The following is a 20,208-nucleotide window of genomic DNA, read 5'->3' as shown; positions in this document are numbered from 1 at the left end:
AAACTATCAGACAAGTTCGAACAGGAGCTGCCCCATTTTACATTCCCTAGCCGTCTATGAAGATTTCTAGTTCTTCACATCTTCATCAACATTTGTTATCCATCTTTTTGACTACAGTTATCCTACTAGGTATGAAGTGGCATCTCATTGTGATTTTGACTTGCATTTGCCTATGACTAATGATGTTGAATAACTTTTCTTATGCTTATTGGCCATTCATATATCGTCTTCGGAGAAATGTCTGTTCTTAATCCTTTGCTCATGTAAAAAACGGACTTTTGGGCTTTTTTATTGTTGAGTTGTGAGACTTCTTTGTATATTCTGGATGCTAGATCTTTATAGTATATTATTCACAAATATTTTTTGTGGTTTGCCTTTTACTTTCTTTTTAAAGATTTATGTATTTGAGAGAAAGCAAGAGAGAGCATGAGTGAGGGGGAGGGGCAGAAGAGGAGGAAGAGAGAGAATCTCAAGCAGACTCTCCACTGAGTGATGAACCTGATGTGGGGCTCCATCTCACAACCCTGAGATCATGACCTGAGCCAAAATCAATAGCTGAACACTCAACCGACTCAACCACACAGGTATTCTTACTTTTTTTTTTTAATTTATGCTATATTGTGTTACAAATTTGGGGTATAGAGGATTTTACCAGATTGATATACTATATTCTACACTGGCTTTTTAATGAGGTTCTGGCAATTGTTGAACATGGTGTAATCATTTTATGATAGTTGGAACAAGATTTTGGAAGAATTTGGAACGAACGATTTTAATTACAAAACTGTAGGGAGATGAATTGAACTCTTCTTCCAAGTTTAATTACAACTACTGTTTGCTCCTCCTGAAATTAGTTAAACCTGAGCTTGATGACTTACTTACTTTTTTTGTTGAAATAATATCTTTCACTTTGTTGATAGTATTATTTTGAATGCAAACATTTTAAATTATAATGAAGTCCAAGTTATGTATTTTTTTCCCTTTTGTCGTTTGTGCTTTTGGTGTTGTATCTAAGAAACTGCTGCTAAACCCAAAGTCACAAAGATTTACACCAACATTTTCTTCTCGGAGTTTTGTAGTCTTAAATCTTATATTTAGGTTTTTGATCCATTTTGAGTTAATTTTGATATGGTATGTGATAGTAGTCCAAACTTTCTTTTGCATATGAACATACAATTGTTCTAGCACTATTTTTTTAAAAGACTAAACACTAAACACTTAGAACACTAAAAGTGTTCTAGCACTATTTTTTTTAAAAGATGATTTATTGAATGATCTTTGGCACCTTTGTCAAAAATCAATTAACTATAAATATAAAGATTTGTTTCTGGACTCTAAAATGTCTTCTATTGGGACACCTGGGTGGCTCCGTGGTTGAGTGTTTGCCTGCAGCTCAGGGAGTGATCCTGAGGTTCTGGGATCAAGTCCCACATCAAGCTCCTTGCAAGGATCCTGCTTCTCCCTCTGCCTTTGTGTCTGCCTCTGTCTCTCTCATGAATAAATAAATAAAATCCTTTTTAAAAATAAAATCTCTTCTATTGATTTATATATCTATCTATATGCTAATACCACCCTGTCTTTAATTAAATTTTGAAATTGAGAAATGTGAGTCTCCAACTTTATTCTTTTCTTTTTTTCAAAAAATTTTAGGCTATTCTGGAACCCTTGTAATACCATATGAATTTTAGGACCAGCTTGTCCTAAAATGTGGATGGAAAATGATATGGATTGCATCAGAGCTGTAGATCAGTTTGGAAAGCATTGCCCTCTTAACAATAGTAAGTCCTCCAATCTATGAACATGGCATGTCTTTCCACTTATCTGGGTCTCCTTTCACTTCTTTCAGTGATATTTTATAGTTTTTAGTATATAAGGCTTATACTCTTTTGGTTAACTTTAATTCTAAGTATTTTATTCTTTTTGGTGCTGCTATAAATAGAATTATTTTCTCCATTTCATTTTTGCACCATTCATTGCTAATGTATAGCAATATAATTGATTTTCATATATTGATCTTGTATTCTGCAACCTTGTTGAACTTCTTTATTAGCTTTTACAATTGCGTGTGCATGCATGTGCATGTGTGTGTATGTTCTTTATTCCTTAGGATTTTCTCTATAAAAGATTATGTCATCTATAGATAGAGATACTTTTACTTTTTTCTTTCCAATCTGGAAGTTTTTAATTTCTTTTTCTTGCCTAACTTCCCTGGCTAAAAATTCCAGTACACTGTTGAATAGAAGTGCTGAGAGAGAATATCCTTTTTTGGTTCCTGATCTTAGTGGGAAAACTTTCAGTCAGATTTTCACTATTAAGCATAATGTTAGCTGTGGGTTTTTCATGGACATTTTTTATTATGTTGGGAAGTTCTCTTTTACTTCAGGTTTGTTGAGGTTATCATGAAAAGCTGATGGATTTGGGTTTTTTTTTAAAGATTTTATTTATTTATTTATTTGACAGAGAGAGAGAGAGAGAGAGAGAGAGAGAGAGAGAGAGAACAAGCAGAGGGAGCAGCAGGCAGAGGGAGAGGGAGAATCAGACTCACTGCTGAGCAAGGAGCCTGATGTAGAACTCGATCTCAGGATTCTGGGATCATGACCTGAACTGAAGGTAGATGCTTAACCGACTGAGGCCACCCAGGCATCCCAGCTGTTGGATTTGTCAAAGACTTTTTCTCCATCTATTGAGATGATTATGTGGGTTTTGTTCCATATTCTTTTAATATGGTGTGTTACGCTGATTACTTTTTAGATGTTGAACCAACTTTTCATTCCTGAGATAAATTCCACCTGGTCATCGTGTATTATCCTTTTCATACCTTGTCAGATTCAATTTGCTAGTATTTTGTTGAGGATTTTTGCATCTACAGGATAGAGGTCTGCAGGATTATTTTCTTGTGATTTATTTCTCTAGCTTAGGTATCAGGGTAATACTAGTCTCAAATGAGTTGAGAAGTATTCTCTCCTCTTCTAATTTTCTCCTTCCTCTAATTTTTGTTAATTATTCTTTAAACATTTGGTAGAATTTGTCAGTGAAGCCATTTGGTCCTAGACTTTTCTTTGTGGCAAGTTCTTGACTACTAATCCAGTCCCATTATTTATTTTCAGTCTTTTTAGGTTTTCTATTTCTTCTTGACTAAGTTTCAGTAATTTGCATCTTTCTAGGAATTTTTCCATTTTATCTAGGTTATCCAATTTGTTTGCATACAATTGTTCATAATATTCTCTTACAATCCTAATCCTTTTTATTTCTGTAAAAGCAAAAGCGTATCCCTTTCTCAGTCTTGATTTTAGTAATTTGAGTCTTCTATCTCTTTTTTCTCAGACTAGCTAGTGGTTTTTCAACTATGTTGATCTTTTCAAAGGACCAGCTTTCGGTTTCATTGAGTTTTTCTATTTTTTTTTTCCTATTCTCTATTTCATTTATGTCTGCTTTAATTATTTTTATTTCTCTCCTTGTGCTTCCTTTAGGTAAGTTTGCCCTTCTTTTTCTAATTTCTTAAGGTGGAGGGTTAGGTTACTGATACAAGATTTTTCTTTTCTAATATAGGCATATACAGCTATAAATTTCCCTCTAAGTATGGCTTTAGCTGCATCTTATAAGTTTTGGGTTGTTAAGTTTTTGTTTTCATTCATCTGAAAGTATTTTCTAATTTCCCGTGACTTCTTTGATATATTCGTAATTCAGGAGTGTATTATTTTGTACATACTTGTTAATTTCCCAACTTTTTACTGTTACTGATTTCCAATTTCATTCCATTGTGATTGGAGAACACACTTTGTATGATTTCTATCTTTATAACTTTTATAGTCTATTCTTGGGGTGCCTGGGTGGCTCAGTTGGTTAAGCGTCCAATTCTTGATTTCAGCTCAGGGCATGATCTCCGAGTCATGAGATCAAACCCCGCTCAGCAGGGAGTCTGCTTCAATTTCTCTCTCTCCCTCTCCCCACGCCCCACCACCTCAAATAAATAAATAAATAAATAAATAAATAAATAAATAAATCTTTAAAAAGGAAAGAAGAAAAACCCAAATGGTCCATTCTGGAAAATCTTCTGTGGTATACTAGAGAAGAATGTGTATTCTGCAAAATTTTGTTGGGTGGAATGTTCTATTGATGCCTGCTTTAATTGGTCTAGAATGTTGTTCAAGTTTTCTTCCCCCCCCCCTTAATCTTATATCTAGTTGTTCTATCTATTAATGAAAGTAGAGTCCTAGAGTCTTCAATTATTATTTTTGAATTGTCTGTTTCTCCCTTTAATTTTGCCAGGTTTTGCTTCTTTTATTTTATTTTATTTTATTTTATTTTATTTTATTTTATTTTATTTAAGTAGACTCCACACCTAGCATGGAGCCCAGCATGGAGCTTGAACTCATGACCTTGACATCAAGACCCAAGCTGAAACCAAGAGTCAGATATTCAGCCCACTGACTGAGCCACCCAGGTGTCCTTGCTTCCTGCATTTTACAGACTTTGTTGTTAGATGTGTATATGTTTATAATTATGTCTTCTTGATGGAGACTCTTTTATTATCATAAAATGTCCTTTGCCACGGTAGTGATAGTTATCTTCAAGTCTATTTGTCTGTTGTTAGCGTAGCCATCCATCTTTCTTTTGGCTACTGTTTGTATAGTATATGTTTTCTGATTCTATTATATCCACCCTGTTTTTGTCTTTGAATCTAGTGTGTTCCTTAGATAGCATATGGTTGATTCTTTATTTTTTAAGTCCATTTTGCCAATTGCTGTTTTTTTGATTGGAGTGTTTAATGCATTCAAATTTAATGTAATTGCCAATAAGGTAGGATTTATATCTGCCATTTTGCTACTTGTTTTCTACATGCCTTATTTTTGGGAGGCCTCTATTTCTTCACTACTCCTTGCCTTTATGTTAAATAGATATTTTTAGTGTACAATTTTAATTTCCTTATTTTCTTTTTACAATATCTTTTGAGTTATTTTCTTAGGGGAAGCTCTGGGGATTATAATTAACATATTCTAGCTATCCAGTTTGAGTTAATACAAACTTAATTGCAATAATATACAAATAAATATTCTCCTATAAACTCCATCCCTTCCTACTTTGTGCTAATATTATCATACAAATTACTACTTTGTATATTCTATGCCTATCAAAACAGATTTATAATTATTGCTTTATGCAGTTCTCCTTTAAATAAGATTAAAGATAAAAGTAAGTGTTATAAACAAAATACACATTTATATTGTCTTTTAATCACTATAGTTATCATTGCCACTGCTTTTGATTTCTTCATACAGATTCAAGTTACTATCTAGCATTCTTTCATTTCAACCTGAAAAATTCCTTTTAGCATTTCTTCTGGGGTAGGCCTGCTAGTAATAAATTTTCTCAGGTTTTGTTTACCTGGGAATGTAAACATTATTTATTTTATTTTTAACAGCTTTATTTTTAACAGCTTTTTAAGGAAAAAGGCAATGTCTCTTATAGATGTATAGTATGTAATAGTTGGGGTTCTCCAGAGAAACAGAACCAATAGACGTGTGTGTATAAGAGAGGGAGAAAGAGGGGGAAATTTATTATAAGGAATTGGCTCAACAAGATCTGTAATCAGCAAGCTGGAGATCCAGGATTGCTGACGTGTAGATCCAATCCAAGTTGGAAGGCCTGAGAGACAGGGGAGCCAGTAGTGTAGTTCCAGTCCTAAGGCAGTAGTAGGCTTGAAACCCAGGAAGAACAGATATTTCAATTTGAGTCTGAAGGCAGGATAAAACAGTGTCCTAGCTTGCAGGTAGGAGGAATTCCCTCATATCTGGGAGATTGTTGGCCTTTTTGTTTTCTTCAGGCCTCCAATTGATTAAATGAAGCCCACCACATTAAGGAGGTGCTAGGACTTTGTAAAATTAACATCTGTTAACTGAAGCTCAGTGTATGGAATGGGGAGACACAAGAGAAATTGAGAAAGAGTTTATTATTCACAGGTCCTAGAGGATTTATACAGTACACTTCAAGGGGTCATGGTGAGAGGTCAAGGCAGGGTATAACAGAGATAGGGCCTGTGGCATGGGCCTTTATTAGAATCTGTGGGTAAAGTGCTTTGGGGTTCCCAGGAAGAAGCCAGATTGGCCAATTTAAACCAAGAAGAGCAGGGTTTTGGTAAGATCCATGGGGATCTTATCTAAGGAGTACACAAGAGGAAGACCCTGGGAGGTAAGGGGGACTGTTGATCACAGCACTGCTGGGGGAGTCACATCAGGAACTTACATTTGTGACTCTATGGGCTGCATCTAGGAAATGAGCTGGCATGAGGGGCTAGTGTTGGCTTTAAGCCCCTACAGGCCACTTGGCCAAAGAAAATGGATGCCAAGGCAGTAATGCCATGAAGTAATTTAACTAAACGCTCAACAAGAGGGTAATCTGTTTTATTAAGTCTATCAATTTAAATGTTAAATTCATCCAGAAACACCCTCACAAAAAAACCTCTCACAATAATGTTTGACCAAATACCTGGGACCCTCATGGCCTAATCAAGTTGATACACAAAATTAACCATCATACAACATGCAACAGAATAGTAAATAATTGAACAAAAAAGACTATACAAAGAGGCAAGGCTGCTGAGATTGAACTGCTGGCCGGCTGGGAGAATCACCAAATAGCCCCCTCTTCCCCAATCCCTGTTGAAATGGCAGCAGTAAGAAAGAAGTGCAGTAAGGAGTTGACTCATAACAAAATCGATCATGGAAAGAGAAGATATTGGAGACCAGAGGCTCTGATGTATTTCTGGAAGACTGAAAAAAATGTTGGAAATGTGCATTCTTTAGCTAATAAGCAAAAATCCTATTTAGCACATGAAAGGAGACTGACCAGAGAGACAATGGTACGATAGAACACTGTGCCTCTGTGACAAATAATGTTACAAAAGAATATTTAATTTAAAAATTAACGACATACAAAGGCATTTAATATGTAAAAATAAAGAGTGGGTTTAAAAAACATTATCTTTAGCATGTTCCTATTTTTCTTAAGAAAATACATTTCTGTATTTAATCAGGAGACTACACACTGTTAACTATGTTAACAATGACTATCTCACTATTTTCTTTAGCAAATACGTATACCATGATTATAATAAAAGTGACTTTCAACTATGACGTACCTACAAGAAACTGAAATTTTCAAACATCTCCATACATTTCTAAGACTGTGGCTGCTGTGGGAGGAATGGCAGTATTAGACAGGTGGGTGGTTTGTATAGCTCAGTAAAACAGATTAACTCACACCAGACTGGCCTCCCTCCTCTTTGTGAGCTTCAGCTATATATGTGTCAAGTTTCCCAATTCATGTCACATGAAACTCTTTCATCACTCTGGTTCCTCAGCAAACAGTATGATTTGTCTTAACTTATAGAGTCTCTATGTTTGGATAGCCATGTTTCCATACTGCCCATGTTCTCTGTGATCTTCCAACTTTCCTTTAATCTAGTCTCTACCAATGGTGGAGGTAATCATCTTCAGAAACTTAGGTGACAAATCTAATGGCCAGACCCACATAACGTCTTACTAAGTGCCACACACGGAGGGAGGGACTCATTTTCCCAGTAAGCCATTCTTTTAAATAGACAAGAATTCACATAAATGAGAAATCTCTCATGAATATATTATAAAGGGAATCTGATTTAACTGTGAAATTAATTTAGGAGACATTTGATTTGTATTACTTCTCTGGACATAAGTGAGATAGAATATATGACAGCCCCTGTGTGCCCACTATCACCCCCAAGGTATGTCTAAGAGGATACAAAATTCTTATCCCTTTCTCTTTCTACTGTCAGTGTAGCTTCCTTGGATCCATGAAGACATATGGTAGGATTAGGGTTAGGTGCTGAAATACAGATGTACCAGTGGGTTTTCCAATTTTGTTATAATCTAAAGATTACTATTAAACTTTTTTTGGGAGGGGGGAGAGAGAGAGAGAAAGTATTAGCAGGAGTGGTAGAGGCAAAGGGTGAAGGAGAGACTCATACTTAGTGCAGAGCGCAATGCAGAGCTCAGTTTCATGACCCTGAGATCATGACCTGATCCAAAATCAAGAGTTGGACACTTAACCCCCTGAGTCACCCAGGCACCCCAAGGTTACTTTTATTTTATTTTATTTTATTATTTTATTTTACTTTATTTATTTTATTTAAGATTTTATTTATTTATTTATTTGAGAAAGAGAGCGCACAAGCTGGCAAAGGGGCAGAGGGAGAGAGAGAAGCATGCTCCTCACTGAGCAGGGGGCCTGACACAGGGCTCAATCCTAGGGCCCCAGGATCATGACCTGAACTGAAGACAGACACTTCACCAACTGAGCCACCTAGGCACCCCCAAGATTACTTCTAAAACTAGATTTAGGATGGACTGAGCCTGTGTGACTGACAGGAAAATCCCATTGAAATGACTTGCAAATGACTTACATATAGTGAGCAAGAGTTACTGTGAAAAGGACTCTGTAGAAGATGACAGACCAAGAAATACAGACTTAAGTAAATTGTCTAAAGTGATAAAGACTACTAATAGACCAAAAACAAAAAATACAAGTAAAAATCAGGAGGTGGGTAAATGAGGTAAAATATAACTGAATTAAATTCTTTAATATTTAGAGTGGGAGGTGGTCTTTAAATAATATCTAAAGGGAATAAGTTGAGGAAGAGAAGTACAAACATATTTTACCATTCTGGACATAACCACGAGAAGCACAAAACCCAAATATGATTTTAAACATTTACTTCTAGAGAGTAGGTCTATGAGTAGAGGCCCAGAGATGCAGAAAACTTTCACATTTTCTTTATCTTTTTTATAATTGTTTGAAATTTTATTACCACATTCATGAGTCATTATTATAGCAAGAACAACAAAACTCCACTCTAGTAATCTTGTGGACAAAGTTTCTCCTTTTACCTCCATCCAACAGATGAATTTATCCTATGGCTTATCCCACCTCATTCCTGGTGGGAAAGCACTGCCAGGGAAGCAAGAACTGAGCTTATAAGGCACCCTGCAGTTTCATTTTTAAAAAATATTATATTTAACTATTTAAGCAGAAAAGAGAATGGTGGTTGTCAGGGGGTGGGGGGAAGAGAAAGAAGAGCTAGTTGTTTAGTGGGTATAAAGTTAACGGTTGTACAAGATGAATAAGTTCTAGAGATATACCATACCACATAGTGCCTATAATTAACAATATGGTGTTGTGCACTTAAAAACTTGTTGAGGGGCACCTGGATGGTTCAGTCAGTAAAGCCTATGACTCTTGATCTCAGGGGTTGTGGGTTCGAGCCCCACACTATGTATAGAGAGTACTTAAAAATAAAATCTAAAAAAAAAAAAAAAAAAACTTGTTGAGAGGCTATAGCTCGCGTTAACTGTTCTTAACACACACACATACACAAACACACAGAGCAAGAGGATACAAGGAGTCCTTTGGAAGTGCTAGATATGTTTATTACCTTGACTGTGGTGGTGCTATCATGGGTATATGCATATGTCCAAACTCATCCAAATGTACACATTAATTATGTACATTTTTGTATATGAATTATACCTCAACAAAGCAATAATTCAAACAATTTTTTACCATTTAAAATATTTATTTACATAATCATTTTTTGCCCACCAATTCTGAGTAAATACCACCCTCTTTGCATCTGACTCTAGTCCTGGCTTGATGAGCAGAACCTAAGAAGGGTGGCAGCTTGCAAAGGCATGGCAACAGAAGGTGGGGATCCAAAGTTCAGTCCTTGGACCTTCCTACTGTGGGGAGAGCAGCTGGGCCTGAGGTTGGAAATCCTAACTATCCGGGGTCTGCCTTGACATGACTCCTAAGGAATTAAGGCTCTCCCATGCCCATTTCCTGTCTGAGAAGTGGGGATCCTAGGAGCAGCACCCCTCTCCCCCCACCCATGGTGTTGCTGTGGGAGTTAGAGGAGAAAATGACTATAAAGAATTTAGCACTGTTCAAGTGGTCGCCACTCCACACACATCATAGGGTGTACTGGTGTCGTGCTGTTGTTTAAAGCTCAGGGGGTTGTCCTCTGGGAGCCCTAGTTAGGCATTCCATCTGGGAGGAGCTCAGCCCCAAGCACAAGAGGAGGCTCCAGGGCTTCAGAAAGCCCTAACTCTCAGGCCAGAGGCAACAAAACGGGAAGGTTGACAGGAATAGAGCAGCTCTGGTGAGGTCTACATTTTTCTGTTGACCGCCCTCAAGCCATGAGGTACAAATTTCAGCTACCTTCTCAGAAAAAGAAAAAAGCCCTGTCACAGGGGTGTGCACATCCAGAAATTCAGATTGGGAATCACCAGGCACAGAGGTTTCTAGAAGTCTAGGCTGTTGCTCCTGAGGTTTCATGATCTGAATCACTCAGCGCAGGGACTATCAGCTGTGGCTGTGACAGCTCAGGCCACAGCTACACATCTGGTTGATTCTGAGGAGGAGATGGTGGCCCCAGACCTGATCACGTCTGCGGAGCAGTTCTCCACATGCACTGTGGGGTGGGGAGAATATTTTAGAATTTCTCTGTGTATTTTTATTAAAAAAAAAAAGGTAAGAAGGAAATGAAGCTACAATCATATTTAACATATTACTATAAAGGCAATTATATATTTTGTAAATATATATACATATACTGTTTCGTAAACATGTATATCTACGTTATAAATATACACAGACATTTTTTGCATGCTCAAAAAAATTCAACAGATGGAGCACACAAAGAGGTTAGGAGAGCACAGCTCTGCAGGTCACTCTTCTTGCTTTCTGGCCAAAGCCTAGAGACTTCACGCTCCAGCTGCTTCGGCCACTTGTACTTCTCAGAAGCCACCATTGTGTCTCTCAACACTGCTCTTCTGTACTCGCCGTTTCCTCTGGATTGTCCCTTACCCTCTCTGGCCTGGTCAACTCCTGTTTGTTCCACTCAGCTGTCATCCCTGCTAGGAAACATCCTCTGATCCACCAGGTTGGATGTTCTTCGGGGACCCCTCTTGCTTGTGCATTGCTTTATCGTGGCATTTACATCCCATGGCTGTGCAATCGTATCCCCATGTCCATCTCACTCACTGTGAGGTGGAAATGTATTCTCTCATCTCTGTTCTCCAGTACCTAGCATGATGGCTGAAGTGACCACGGGGGTCTCGGGGCTCTCTCCTCTCCCATTCATGCTGCTATGAAGAACGCTGACTAAAAATCTTTGCAAAGAAAACAAACAAACAAAAAAGGATTAACATCTTCTCTGAAGTCCCATTCCTTCTGGAGCCTGGGTCAAATTGTGACCCCCAGGCCTAGGGTCTCCCTTTAAGAAAGAGCAGAAAGTTCCCCTTCAACAACATGCCCTGTTTCCGGACTGTGGTTCCTCCAGCACAAAGCATAACCAAGGACTTCCCCTAATGGCTCTGTCAGAGCCCTGGCTGAGTGAGCTCCTTCTGCAGAAACTTGATAACATCAGACTATGGTAAGGGTTCCAGGCAACAGACTGTCCTTCTTGTGTGACTGGAGGAGGCGTCTCCAAACGAGGTGAAGGCCTCCTCTGGGCAGGGGCCTCCCCAGGCACGGGGCAGTTGGCTTCTCAGGGTTTCTCTCTAGGGTCCTGGGGTTTCTCCTTGCTGCTGCCCTCTCAAAATCTGCTTCATTTCCCTCCTTCTCTGCACTGGCCACCTCCGTATCCCTGAAGATGGATGGTTGGTTCCCTGTTCCTGAACTACCCCACCTCAGTTCACGTCATCAGAGGAGGCTGAGGAGCCCCTCGGGACACAGTTCCAAATTGAGAGAGAGGCTCTCATGGATCCAGTCTTAGTCGGGAGCCCATTCCTGGGCCACTCAGCCACTCACAGCGGGCCTGGGGTTGGTCCTACAAACATGGCTGCAGGCAGCTAGCTCATTTCAGAGGTTGTGGCTCAGGCATACACTCTCGAAAGTATCAACCATGGGAAGTAAAGAAGGAAGTAGAAAGGAAATAGGTTGAGTTCGGTGCCAAGTTCTTAAAACAAAGAGTCTGATCTCAGAGAGGATGTGAAGAATCGAGTCTCATCCAGTTCCCCAAGTGTCCCTTTGTGCAAGCCCCATACCAGGAACTCTGCAATGGGGCAGAAAATGGAAGAGACAAATGCTTACCATTGAGGAGTTGACCATTCAGTTAGCTGAACCGTCAATGGTTCACAAAGGAGCCTAAACTGGCATCAGGGAGCCTGGCCCCTCTTCCAAGGCCGCACTTGCACCACTTCTATCCCTTCAGGCCCCAGTCACATTCCTCCTCCTCAGGGGAGGCTTTCTCACCACATGTGCTTTGGTCATGTGGTGTGACAGAGAGGGCCAAGAACTTAGAATCAGTCACCAGGGACCTGGTTCTCCCTCTGCCACCAACTAACTAGCTGTGTGACCTTGAGGGTACCATTCATCCAGCCTCTGTTGTTTCCTCGATGGGCTGAGGAAGTTTGATCTATGTGGAGCCTTAAAACTTTGAGTCTATGAAAGTTTTAATCTCCAACTCCTTGGAATTTCTGTAGAATATAAAGTCTGTGCAACACAGTTGTTTTTCCCATTGTGTCTCATTATAAATTGTTTCAAGGTGAAAAATGTACTGTGTACATTGGTTAAGAGCATGGACTCTGAGGATGCAACTTGTCTATGCTGAGGTCTCTTCTCATTGCAGAATGATCTAGAATGGACTGGCTGTTTCACAGGATTTGCAAAAGGAGAAGGCCTCCCACACCTGGGAGCCTATCAGCTCTGGATGATGCAAGTAACATCTGTACTTTCCCTGCTACATCTGGACCTTGACTGGCTTTATGGCGCAAGGCCTTACAATTCTGGAAAATGTAAGCCTGCAGCCTCTATTGCTGGTACCAGGATCGTTGCCAAACCTTATTCATGTTAAATAAATCTCACCAATGATATCGCATGTCTGTTTGGACCATTGTGGGACTGGAAATTGGCCGGCTTCCATTACTTAAATGTGTGAAGAAAGATGAGAACAGAGCTCCTAAGTATTTTCCAATATCTTGATACTTCATACAAGAAGAGAAAGAGGAGGAGGAGGGGAAGTGGTAAGTGAAGAAGGGGAAGGACTAGGGGGCGAAGGAGGAGAAGAAATAGCGAACAGGGAGATGAGGACAGGTAACCAAGAAAATGACAACTAAGATTAGAGACAAAGAAAAAAATCACTAACCAACTGCCGCCCTCCCCCACCCCCTGCCCCTGGGCCTCCGGCCCGGGCAGTGAGTCTAATACAGTACCAAGGCAACCTCACACACCTGGGTCTGTGAATATTGATGATATTGCTGCTTTCTGTGCCCCTAGATAAAATCTTAAGGTGTCAAATGTCACATGTCAGCAAACTGGAGGAGCCTTGAAAGTCTACTCAGAGGGGTACCACAAAAGGAAACCCTTCTACCTTGAGATTTGAGCTATCTCTTATGGCCATCTATGCACAGACTTAATTTTAAATTGTGTTAAATGAAATCAAGAAAGTTGTACAATAGCCCCCCCATCCCCCTGCCCAAAAAAAGAAAGGAGGGGGCTTGTGGGGGAGGATCTAGAGCCTGACGACTGAATGGAATCACAGCTGTGCCACCTGCGAGCTCTGTGACTTGGGGCAGATTAGTTCATGCTTCAGCACCTTTGTCTTCCTCACCTGAAAAATAAGGATATTACCAGGGTAGACATCATGCAGCCGTTCGGAGGGTTCCATGAGATTTTGCATTCGGTGCACTCGGGGGACCGCAGCCACTGCCATGGTGAATATGACCACAGGCAGCATCCTGTCTCTCCTCTGGAGTTGACTGTGTGGTCCCAAGGGTGGGGCCCCATCTTGGTCATTGCGGCGCCCAGCGCAGTCCAGGCACACAATGAACTGATGAAGCCACGACCAAGGTGTAGAGTTCAAGGGGGCGAGGAGCTCTTAGGTCGTGTGACCAGTCTGCAGAGCAAATGTCCAGCGACCTCCCAGTTCCCTCCCCAGAGCCGAGAATAATTTAATTCCACAACTGGTCCATTTTGCAGGTTGCGTGGCACCAATGAGAGGACAGAGGCCGAGAGAGGCCTTGTCTGGAGGGATCGTCTTGAGTCTTAAACTCTACATGTTATTTCCTTTTTTCCATCAGCCTCCTGGATGTGCCCTAGGTAGACGGGAAAGGCCGCAAGGACACCTGCAGTAGACATCAATCCCGGGAGACTCTGGCTCGCCAAAACCACAATTGAAATCAGAAAGAGCCCCCAGCATCACATGTTCCAACTCAGCCTCTCGCCTACGCAAAGATGCACCATTAGCGCTTTCCCAACACTGCCCCTTCTCTGCCGCCTGATAGAGAAGGCCCAGCACCTGGATTTCCCCGCACCAGGGACGACAGGTCACTTCTCCAAGAGACACCGTGAGTGGGCAGCTGCCCTGGGATTCCCAGGAGCCTTATCACAGGAACAGGGGTGGGGGTGGATTCTGCATTTGAAGAAAGGCAGTCTCAACATGCCCTGCTTTTCTGTCTGCTAGGGCCAGAAAAGGCTCAGCTGTAAGGAGGCTCCCCTACCCAGTGCCCCAGCAGAATTTTCTCAGGTCACAATGAGCATGGGCGCATACTGGGTCCCCCAGGTACAGAAGAGTGGGGCGCATGTGTGTCTGCTAATGCCAATCTTTAAAGGCTAATCATAAAAGATATTTCACCATGAACAGGCTTCTTTTAAAATAGGTTGTTCCAGGGGATCCCTGGATGGCTCAGGGGTTTAGCGCCTGCCTTCGGCCCAGGGTGTGATCCTGGAGTCCCGGGACTGAGTCCCACGTCAGGCTCCCTGCATGGAGCCTGCTTGTCCCTCTGCCTGTGTCTCTGCCTCTCTCTGTCTCTCATGAATAAATAAATAAAATCTTAAAAAAAAAATAAGTTGTTCCAATTTTATCACATTAACACATATAAAAAGTTGAAAAATTCTAATAGTGCAATAGTATGTATTATGAAAACCAAAGAGAGGCACCTGAGTGGCTCAGTTGGTTGAACAATTGCTTTCAGCTCAGGTCATGATCCCAGGATCCTGGGATCAAGTTCCGTGTCTGGCTCCCTGCTCAGCGGGGTGTCTTCTTCCCCCTCTGCCTCTGCCTGCTGCTCCCCCTGCTTATGCTCAGTCACTCTGTCAAATAAATAAATAAAATCTTAAAAAAAAAAAAAGAAAGAAAGAAAACCAATGAGGTGCTGCCAGAAATCATAACTGCAGCTACCGTTTGCTAAGCACCTACTATGTACCGTGCACTTTACAGGGGTGATCTCATTCCAGACTCACACCCCTCTATGCCATAGGTGCTGTGAGTTTCCCGTTGCACAGATGAGGAAACTGGAATTTGCCCAACATCACCCCATGTCAAGGAAGAGAAAGACAGTTAAGATGGTAAGGGCAGTGGAACTACAATCAAACGGTGAAGACTGGAATGGAAGAAGCCCAGAAAAATGAAAACAGTTGATTTGATGGGATGATAAGGTCACGGGGATTTTTTTCTCCTTGGCAAACATCTCTGTTGTTTTCGTGCAGTGGCGTGCTGCACCGCGGGGTAGAGGCTGATGTCATCCATCTCAGGGGTGACGGCAGAGAAGCCTGTGGGAAGGGGCCATGGACCATCAGCCTGGCAATGAAGCCCCAGCTGCCCGTCCCCACCCAGGCCACCTACCCGCACTTTCTCAGCATCTTTGTCGATTGCTGAGTGTGCGGAGGGACAGTTTAGGGGAAACCCCTTCTCCAGTTCAGATTGGCTTTGGTTCTTTTTTAAACTTACTGCAAATTTGTTCCTTTGGAACCTGGAACCTAGGGGGGTTTTTCCCTTCCCTTTTATGAATCAGCACAGAATTGGCCTATATGGGCCAGAGAAGCTTCTGGAATACAAATCTTACAGAGGTCCTAGTGCTCCTTGGCCCACAGACCCCTGCCTGCACTGTCTGGGCTTCAGCCCAGGCTCCCAGCTGCCTCCTGTCCCCAGAATCCTGCACCCAGAGACAAGCTCCCAGTCCCCCCTGATCCCAGAAGCGACCTGCAGGTCACCTGTAATTCACATGCCTTCTGAGTGGAGAAAGTAGCAGGGAGACTGTGGTCCCCAAAACTCGCCTTTCCTTGGGATATCGTGAGACTATCCTGGCCTTCCCTCCAAGAAGAGCCCTGACCTTGAAGTCCATCCCCATCCCTACCCTCCCACAGGCTCTGGGTCCCCCATCCCTGGGTGGTACTGAGGGCAGTACCCCGATACACTTGCCCTTGTTCAGCTGTCTAATGTAACACGTTACCCCTCTGAGGGCATTTTGTGTCATCGAACTCTCATACCCACCCAGGGTATCTGGGCTCAATGATCCCATTTCATAGATAAGCCGATGGAGGCTCAGAACCATTGAATGACTTGTTGAGGCCACAGCCAAAGGAGCCAGGTGGGGATTCTTGCCCCATCACCAAGTTAGACCATCCCCCTCTGTCTTGTTAACTCAGGTTTTTCATATAAGGGCAGTTCTACTGGGTGGTTTTCGTTCATGGATATGACCTTCGTCTTAACATCAGGCTGTGGAAGGAGATTTGTAGCCCAGCAGAGGAGCAGCGATGAGCCCGATAGGGCAGAGCTGAAAAGGGTCTTGCAACCCTGAAAAGAGGGGCCATGAGTTCATCGCAGTCCCTCCTCAATCCCAATCTCAGCTATAGGCCAGACGCCCAGGGACAGTGAGGGGGAAAAAAAAAACAACAACAAAAGACCAATGTAAAAAACACTAAATATTGTCCCAAAATAAAGACCTGGCTTGTAAGGAAGAAACATTTATCTTGTTATTTCCAGAGTCAGTTGATTTTCAATGATCTAATATCACCTTGACTAGTCTCCCTATCATTCAGGTGTCTCTCTCTTATTGTCTTCATTTTATAAGCTACTTCCAAGTTTCTCGGGAAGCAGATGGGATATAAATCATAAATAAGTAAACGTGATGCCGCATTTCATCATGATGGGAGTGGTTTGTTTCCTAAGCTCAAAACCAGGCCCTGTAGGGTATACGTACTGGAACCAACTGAGGCAAGAGACGTCTGTGTGGGGTTCTTCTCCGGGGCAGGTGCCGAGACACAGACAACCTGTGACCACACTTGTTGTCTCGGTTCCACTCTTAGAGAACAGACGCCCCAACCTCAACCTCAGAGGGCTTTCCAGCCCCGTTCCCATTCATGGTTTTAAAACTTGCTGTCGACCACTCCCACCCACATCCTCTGCCCCCTCAGCCACTTGCCCAGACATCATCCATTGAGCAACTATTGAGCACCGACTGTGTGCTAGGCTCCATGTAAACACTGGGAATTCAGCTGTGATGGAGACAGGCATGACCCCTGCCTGCCCTAGTGCAGCCCACAGAAGAATGGAAGGATAGATGAGGCAATACTTAGTAATTCTGTGCAATGGATGCCACAAGAAAGGAAGTACAGAGGAGGGGCCCCAATCCAGACCTGAGGGGGTCAAGATTTCTTACCAGGGGAATTAAAATTTAAACCCAGGTCTCATAAGTTTGACATAAGTCAGGTGTGGCAGAGGCTGGCTGGTGGGTCATCATTCCATTGCCTTCAGACATCGAGTAAAGCTACATTTCCCAGCCTCCCCTGTGACTGAGCGTTAGGTTAATGGACTACGGACAGGGTTGATGAGGACCACTTTCAAGCTGGTTCCATGTTCTTTGCTCACTCACCAGTTGATTACAGAGGATTCCAAAGCCCCAGGGAAGAATAAGACCACTAGATGGGAGGAGCCTAGGTCTCTGAATCACCACGTGGAAGGCCTTCTCACCAAATGGGAATGACCTCATGAGTTATTGCACTCCTGAGAAATAAAGTTCTAGTGTGTAAAGCCATGGATGTTGAGGTTTGTGTTATGTTGAGTGGAGGATAAAGTATTCTAGAAAAAAAAAATAGTAAAAACAAGCTACCCTTAGGAGGTAGCAGTCAACCACACAGACAAGAAAGAACAGAGGCTCCAGAGCCAAACCAAAGGAATCGAATTCATATTCTGTATTTCCTAGCTGTGTGATCTTGGGTGAATTACTTAACCTCTCTTAAGATCAACTTCCTTGCTTGTAAAATGAAGATTAACACCTTCCTTGAAGGGTTTCAGTGAATATTAAATAGCACCCACAATAGTTCCTAATACATGAAAGGCTTCACAAAGAATGAATCCCTTACTCTTAACTCTATGCATTCTTAGGATGACATTGAACTAATAATACGCTTTGGTAACCAGCAATGGAAAAAATAATAATAAAACATTAAGAACTAATTATGTTCCGGGAACTGATCTAATCACCCGCACGAATTAATTAATTCCTCCCTCACAGCCCTGTGAATTAGGCACCACTTTCCCCCCAATGTTACAAATGAGGAAACCGAGGCACAGAAATGTTAAGTAATGTGTTCAAGGTTAACAGCTAACAAGTGGCAGGGCCTGGTAAATCCAGGCAGGCGTGATGACAATTCCCATGTTACAGCTGAATGAACAGAGAGGTGACACAATTTGCTTAAAGCCACACAGTCTCAAAGCGGCCCAGGTTGGGGGCCGTAGACACACTACTTGTGATTCTGGTGGAGAACAGAGCAGCATTCTCGGACCGTGAGAAGCACCGTCCTTTTGCAGGCAGGCTGGTGGCTTTGGCAGTCACAATGCTGACCAAAACCAAAGGCTGCTTTCGGCAACCCTGAGAAAGCAGCAGGTGAGCGCGCCCCAGGGCCTGTCTGCCGCTGGATCTCAAGCCCTGCGGCTGTGGAATAAAGGCCCAGGGGCTTTGGCTTTTGCAAAAATGACATGTCCACCAGCTTTAAAGCTTAGACCGGAGCAAACCTCACTGGTTTTAAAAGGATGCTCGGGAACCCTGGGTGGCTCAGCGGTTTGGCACCTGCCTTGGGCCCAGGGCGTGATCCTGGAGTCCCAGGATCGAGTCCCACATCAGGCTCCCTGCATGGAGCCTGCTTCTCCCTCTGCCTGTGTCTCTGCCTCTCTCTCTCTGTGTCTCTCATGAATAAATTAAAAAAAAAAAGTATGCTCAACCTTAAGGATGCTCAACCTTAGTGGGGGAGGGGGGGACACTGACTTTAGGATGCTCAACCTTGGCGGGGGGTTGGGGGGGAACAGTTCTAAGAAATGGAACTTCAGAGGGCAAACCTGAAACAGAAGCAACCGTCCACCGCGGGCGGGCGGGGGTGGGTTGGTTGGCGCACTTGCTGAGGTCCCGAGTGACCACCAGAGGGCAGCAAAGGCATTGGCCAGAGAGGCAGAGGCTTGCTTGAGGTTCTTCCAACCTGAAGGAGGGAAGGAGAACACAAAAAATGAGAAAGGGCCTCCTGCATCACTCAAAGAGCATTACCTAGGCTTGGGATCCTAGCCATTTTTTAAAAAAGATTTTACTTGTTTATTCATGTGAGACACAGAGACACAGGCAGAGGAAGAATCAGGCTCCATGCAGGGAGCTTGACGCAAGACTCGATCCCGGGACTCCAGGATCATGACCTGAGCCGAAGGCATTCAACCCCTGAGCCACCCAGGTCTCCCATGGGATCCTAGCCATTTAAAAGAGAATTGGCCTTGAACTTGCTGTTCAGATCGCCTAATTAATGCATGGTAATTCTAAAAAAAAAAATTGGAAAATACAGAAACACATCAAGCAAACCACTGTAATGCCACCACCTAGAGAAAACTTGCGTTAACATTTGATGAATATCCTTCTGGATAGGTGTAGACGTTGATGTAGATTTAGATGCAGAAGCACATATAGGTTTACATATTTTTTGGCTTCATGAAATGGATTATCATGAATAATAATAACCATTATTATTATTCATACACACATTGGTTGTCCCTTTTTAAAAATTCAACAATAGCAACAAAAATATGTGTAGCTATATATAGCATTCTTTGGCCCAAGTGTCTTTCACTTGCTCACCCGTTCAAGCCCTGAAAGCCAGTCGCCCTGTCACCGCACAGGGGTCGGGGTACAGGCAAGGTGAGGGTTGGCAGGGCAGGAGCCGTGTCCTCTAATGTCCACTGGCCACTCTGCTGGGTCTTTCACATTCTGGGTCTCAGCTCCTGAAATCCTGGGGGAGGGGAGTTGTGGAGTTTTCTAGCTGAAAAAGACTACACGTAGTGAGCAGGTGCTCAGAGTTCGTTGAATTTCATCAAAATGAGTCACACAGAAGGTGTGAAGGAGTGAGAAGTTTTAAGGA

General features: G+C 42.3%; 1 long non-coding RNA gene across 1 annotated transcript; it reads right to left on the bottom strand.

The window, feature by feature from the left end:
* Positions 1 to 9,439: 9,439 nt before the first annotated feature.
* On the bottom strand, positions 9,440 to 19,287 carry LOC140599403 (uncharacterized). Its single transcript, XR_012002254.1, has 2 exons — positions 19,151 to 19,287; positions 9,440 to 12,088 (listed from the first exon to the last, which is right to left on the bottom strand). It is a non-coding gene; the product is annotated as an uncharacterized lncRNA (long non-coding RNA).
* Positions 19,288 to 20,208: the final 921 nt, after the last annotated feature.

Source organism: Vulpes vulpes, chromosome 6, assembly GCF_048418805.1.
Source record: "Vulpes vulpes isolate BD-2025 chromosome 6, VulVul3, whole genome shotgun sequence".
In the NCBI taxonomy this organism is placed as follows: Eukaryota; Metazoa; Chordata; class Mammalia; order Carnivora; family Canidae; genus Vulpes; species Vulpes vulpes.
The sequence above is the reverse complement of the archived record's forward strand: the minus strand, read 5'-3'. Positions and strand labels throughout refer to the sequence as shown.